The following is a 6000-nucleotide window of genomic DNA, read 5'->3' as shown; positions in this document are numbered from 1 at the left end:
AGGCATATTTCAACAGAAGATCACATGTAAGAAAACATTAATGAATACATACCTGGTTTGAAACAGCATTTCCAAGATGTCATTCAATCTTAAGTGTTAACATGCATTCAATTTCTTTTAAAATAAGTAGCCAGTGCAGTACTTTGCCCTATGGACAATGATTGAAGTACTAATTATGTACAAAGGGAAACAAAACAAGAGATATTCTCTGAATTGTGCTGGATTTACCCCAACTTGTGTTTTTTGCATTTAAGTAACCACACTGATATTATGTGATGCTATATTATGACTGTAATGATTTATTTGTGTCCATTTTGTGTCCATTTGTAATTGTCGAGTTCAACTACAATACAAAGGACTAATCCTCTACAAGACGGATAAAATATGTACAAGTGATCATCAAGTCTGATAATTATAGTTTAGGACCAAAATGTACATATATTCTAGGAGTGCTGATCACAGTGAGCTTCAGAGTTTACATTGTCTTTTATAGAAAAATCCATGCTGAAATCTTTTGGAAAATGAAGGTAAGTAACACTTAACTACAATTAAATCAAAAACTAGTAGCTATAGTAGTCTATATGCATTAGTTACCAGTGGACAATGTCTGGACATTTTCATTAATATGTCAGACACAATTCCAATGTTCTCATCAATTTGTGTTCTCTACTCATGGTAATCTGCTGGCGCTCTAAAAATAAAATTATTTTTATATAATATCCACTTACTGCACATGATTGACTTGGACTTCCAGTCCTTGCCGGTCCAAATGTTCCACCTCAGGGACCCATACATACAATATATATATTATCTGCGCATAGAATCTGAACAAAACATCTCCATATCTCTCCCTCCCTCTCTCTCTCTCTCTCTCTCCTGTTTACCCATTGTAGAATATCATGGCGCTTTATAAATCATAAATATTAAATAAATATATACACAAAGCACCAGGGTATGACATCATATCCCAGTGCCCTGTAGTGAAGATGGCAGCCTTGAGGAGGGTGCTGCCCTGGGTCAGACCTAGGGCAGAGCTAAAGGTATGCCTAAAATGGCATCCAAGCCAGTACAGCGCTCAGTTCTCTATAACAAACAATGGGCTGCAGGATGGACCCGGGCAGGGGTGAAAGGGATTAGGAAAATGAGGGGTCTATTAAAGTGCTTTTCAATGTTTCAATGTTTGTAAATAGGTGTAGGAGGTGTACACCTCCTACACCTATTTACAAACATTGAAAAGCACTTAAATAGAGCCCTCATTTTCCTAATCCCTTTCACCCCTGCCCGGGTCCATCCTGCAGCCCATTGTTTGTTATAGAGAACTGAGCGCTGTACTGGCTTGGATGCCATTTTAGGCGTACTTGGTGCAAAGCATCTTAATGATGCTAGTTCCCAGGCACTCCCTTGGTGGTTGATTGAGTCATGGTGATAAGTGTAGCATGCGATAAAAATGCCAATTAAAGCAAAGGTGCTCTGCAAGGTTCTAAGATCAATAGATCTTGAATGATACCACCCACCGATTTAATTATAACAAGGTCATCCATTAATTATGTAATGCAATACTAACAAATTAGAATCTGTAAAACAGAACCATGAAACATGCCTATTCACTAGAATAAAATAACTGAAAATCTTATAAACGTAATACATATAACTGTGAGAGGGCTATTCAGAATAATTTAGGGCTCTGCATTCAGTACTTCTCAGGCCAGTAGTGTAATTAAAAATGCCAGGGCCCCCCTGCAAGACTTACAGTGGGCCCCCAAGCTCCTCCTATGCACATGCAGCAACATACTTACACACATGGTAACATACATGCACACACAGCAACATACTTACACACACAACCTAATATACTCATGGGGGTCCTGGGAAATGGCATCACATACTCAGTGTACAGGGACTGAGGGAGCACTGTTCTCTGGCCTTGCGGTATGCATGGCGCTGGTTAGGGAGATATTTGGCAGAGCAGTGCTGGGGGACAGTCATGCCATAACACCACCTGGTACATCAAGGTGGCAGAATTTCTTCTCATCAGCTGTCCTCGGTAGATATTTCAGCTAATGCTTAAGGACATCTGGACCTTATAGATTATAAGCAATGTGAAAACCCGAGCATCTACTTTTCCTGAACAAAGACAAAAATTGTATAAAATAATGACAAACAGTAAAATCAACTGAGAATGTTTGAAAAGGCCTCAAATGTTTGACTTCTTCATGTATGTTGGTCACCAATTAGACACAACACCATTTAGAATACTAGTGCACATGCACAGCTGTCCTGGGACCCAAAGGAGGACTACAGCCATATGACCAAAAACCTAAGGATTGGTTGCTTGGTTCTGGTTTCTTCCTGAGGCTTCTTGGGGTCATTGGAGTTCTTAACTTAATTTACACATGCAGAATATCTGTACAGATATGTGGGAGAAGATATACAATCTACATAAAAATAGTTTACCATTCATGTGCTTAGTAGAATGTCTGCACCATTCATTTTCTGCTGGATTTATTCACTAGATTTTCGTAGCTGCTGTTTAGAAAGATGGAACAACCAAGGAACAATAGACTGACGATATTAATTTTGGTCCCTGACGCAAAAAAAACATTCACCATCCTGATAAACAGAGATCCATGGCCTTTATAAACAAATGGTTTATTGTTTCTGACACACATTTTGTTTAACTACTGGCCCTGAAGAAATTCTCATTCAACTTCCATCAGAACGAGTTATGTTCATTACAAGGCAGACTTAAGTAAGAACCAGGTTGTAAAAATTGAAAAAGCTTTATCGGTTCAACATTTCAGAAAGTTGTAATTAATTATTTTATCCAATTTAGATTTTATTTGTATGCTTGGAATTGTATCCGGAAGAAATAATGACCCAAGCCCTTATTGTGCAAACAGTAATTTAATGCAATGTGTTTATTTTTAATTCCCAATGTCAATAGGGGTAAGTGGTTCTCTGGAGGAAACTAAAGGCAAGTTAATTAACACAGCTGGTTAGTACACAATATATTAGAAATGGTTTAATAACCTTGAAGATTTGGTACAAAACAAAAACCTGTTATACTCTATTTAAAAATGGCTAGCCTAGATCTAGACGTACATTTCTATTAGAAATGTATTTTTTCGTATTAGGCATTATTTTCTAATAAAATGTATGTTTTATTTTAGTATATAATGTTATAATACCTGAATGAAGCCTTCATTGTATCAAATCTACCCACAATTTACTTGATAAAATGTAGATTGGATAATAGGTACATGCCAGGAGTGCCCTACAGAGAACCACTGTCTCCTTGGCTAGCTTCCTTATATATGTATGTTTTTATTTAGTCAAAATACCAATTTTCAGAAGCATAATGTTCGCTGGTCACATCCAGAATCCACAACAGGTGGCACAAGATGCAAGGCACATGTAAAAATGGTTATTTCTTTTAGAATTCTGGGTTTTAAGAATTTGTATTCAGAAGCTGCATTCTGCCTACTGATGAAGTATTTGCATTTTATACTTAGTATTGTAATTATACCAATTAAGAATCATTAGTTATTCAGTGCAAGTCAATAGCTGGTAATAAACAATCTATCCACGGTGAAAAAAAAATGTATGAAAATGGAGTTGAATGAGGCATTATTGCATCTTCTTTATTTCTGTAGCCTGCTGCACAGTAAGATTTGACATGATTAAGGAAAGCTACAAGGCATCTTTTTATCAGCCTTTCCACATACACTGGAACAGGAATGTAAAATACAGAGAACAGTTAAAAGGCATATTTATAAAACCTCTTGTCGACATGAGTTCACTTACCTGAAGGATATTTTTAATTCACAGGAGTTTCATCCTAACTCATTAAGGATGCAGGTATTTTACGCTAGTTCACACGTCAGGATGCAAAGAGTTTCACTATATTTGTTGAACTGTAATCTCCCTCTATTGTATACACACAAACCTTATATTGTTCTTTTCAGGACATGTAGGACCTTCTTCTGAAACATTTGCCATTTATATATGCTATCATTTAATATTAAAAAGGTTGGCAAAAAACGGAAGAACACATTTTTCACAGTATTGCAGATGTTTTTTTTTTATATATAGAAATTCACAGATAAACTCAATTTGTATGCAGCACAATTGCCTGGCTATAGCTATGTCCCACATATATATATATGTCATGCATTTTAAATGGTATAGAGTCAACATTGGAAAATGCACATTTCAGTTTTTAAACCTGGAATTTCTACCAACTGAGTCAATGTCTCATTTGAGGCAGTATGTTGCTCCCATTTTGTAATTTAACCCAAGAAAAAGACATACTTTTGAAAACTAAACAACCCAGGGTATTCATCTAGGGGCATATTGTGATGTTCATGAAGAGGACGTCACTGCAAGCACACCATTTTGGTGGAAGTTCATGGGTCATGTCCACTGAGATGTGGACCAAGAGAGAGAATAGCAGATTACAGCTAGAAGAGAGAAGGGAAAAGATAGAAGAAGAAGATGTGGAGGTGGTTGGCAGAGGAGGTAGGGAAACATCTAGAGAGCGTGAGAGAAAGAGAGAATGGGAGTATGAGTAAATGTGGGCCCACAAATTTGGGATGAAAATTCTTAACTTTTTACTTTGCTTTCATCCGATTCTTGAGGGGTCTGGCCTCGTTTCCGGGGCTTCGTACGAATCACAAAATTCACCAAAATATAGTATATTTGCAATTCGTACAAATCCAAATGTACAAGTCTAGTTCATATGTTAACTTTTTGTTTGGAGGTTGATTGGGTGAACCTAGGGTTAGTGGAGCCTGAGGTGAAAACCACACAGCAACAAATACATACCAACACCATACATTAACACCAGTGGCGACTCTAGAAACAATATATAGGGGGGGCACACAAGATACCACAGTCAAACTGGGGGGGCATTAATAATTTCCAAAAGTAATGTGCTATGGAATTATACTTTTGTTATTGGGCTAAAATAATACTTGATCATTCAACATGGGAAGCCTGAAGCCACAATTGAGTGCGACTAATCTTTGAAATAAATATTATAACACAATAAATAACTTTTCCACTAAATGATTTCAGGGCCTTGAACGTTTTGTCCCCTGAAGTCACTACAACTTCAGGAGGGCATGTTATCTCTGAATAAATATAAATTAAATAATTCCTACTGTTAGTTAAGTGCCAGGAAACAGATGACCAAACACACACCAACACAGGCTCTGTCACACCAACACCCAGACACACACACCAGGACAGGCTCTGCCACACTGACAACTGAACACACACACCAGGACAGGCTCTGCCACACAGACACACACACCAGGACAGGCTCTGTCACACCGACACCCAGACACACACACCAGAACAGGCTATGCCACACTGACAACTGAACACACACACCAGGACAGGCTCTGTCACACCGACACCCAGACACACACACCAGGACAGGCTCTGTGACACAGACACACACACCAGGACAGGCTCTGCCACACAGACACACACACAACAGGACAGGCTCTGTCACACCGACACCCAGACACACACACCAGGACAGGCTCTGTCACACCGACACCCAGACACACACACACACCAGGACAGGCTCTGCCACACAGACACCCACACACATCAGGACAGGCTCTGCCACACCCACATCCAAACACACACACCAGGACAGGCTCTGCCACACCAACACCCAAACACACACCAGGACAGGCTCTGCCACACCAACACCTATACACACACACCGAGGACAGGCTCTGCTACACTGACCAAAAACACACAAACAGCAGGACACAATCTACGTCACAGACGTCTACATCAGGATGGATTTTTCACACTGCATTGTCGTTTATACCCCCTTAGTGTTTTTGCCCCTTGTGTATTGATGCCCCTGCTGCCCATATATATCAACATTAGCCCCAGTTGCCGATAGCAGGTATTGATCAACACATTAACACAAACCAAGCTTTGCATGTATAGATCAACTGAAATTCATAGATCAATTGA

The sequence above is a fragment of the Sceloporus occidentalis genome, unplaced genomic scaffold (genome assembly GCF_023333645.1).
Source record: "Sceloporus occidentalis isolate IW3139 unplaced genomic scaffold, rSceOcc1.0.p SCAF_28, whole genome shotgun sequence".
NCBI lineage: Eukaryota > Metazoa > Chordata > Lepidosauria > Squamata > Phrynosomatidae > Sceloporus > Sceloporus occidentalis.
Note: the sequence above shows the minus strand (reverse complement) of the source record.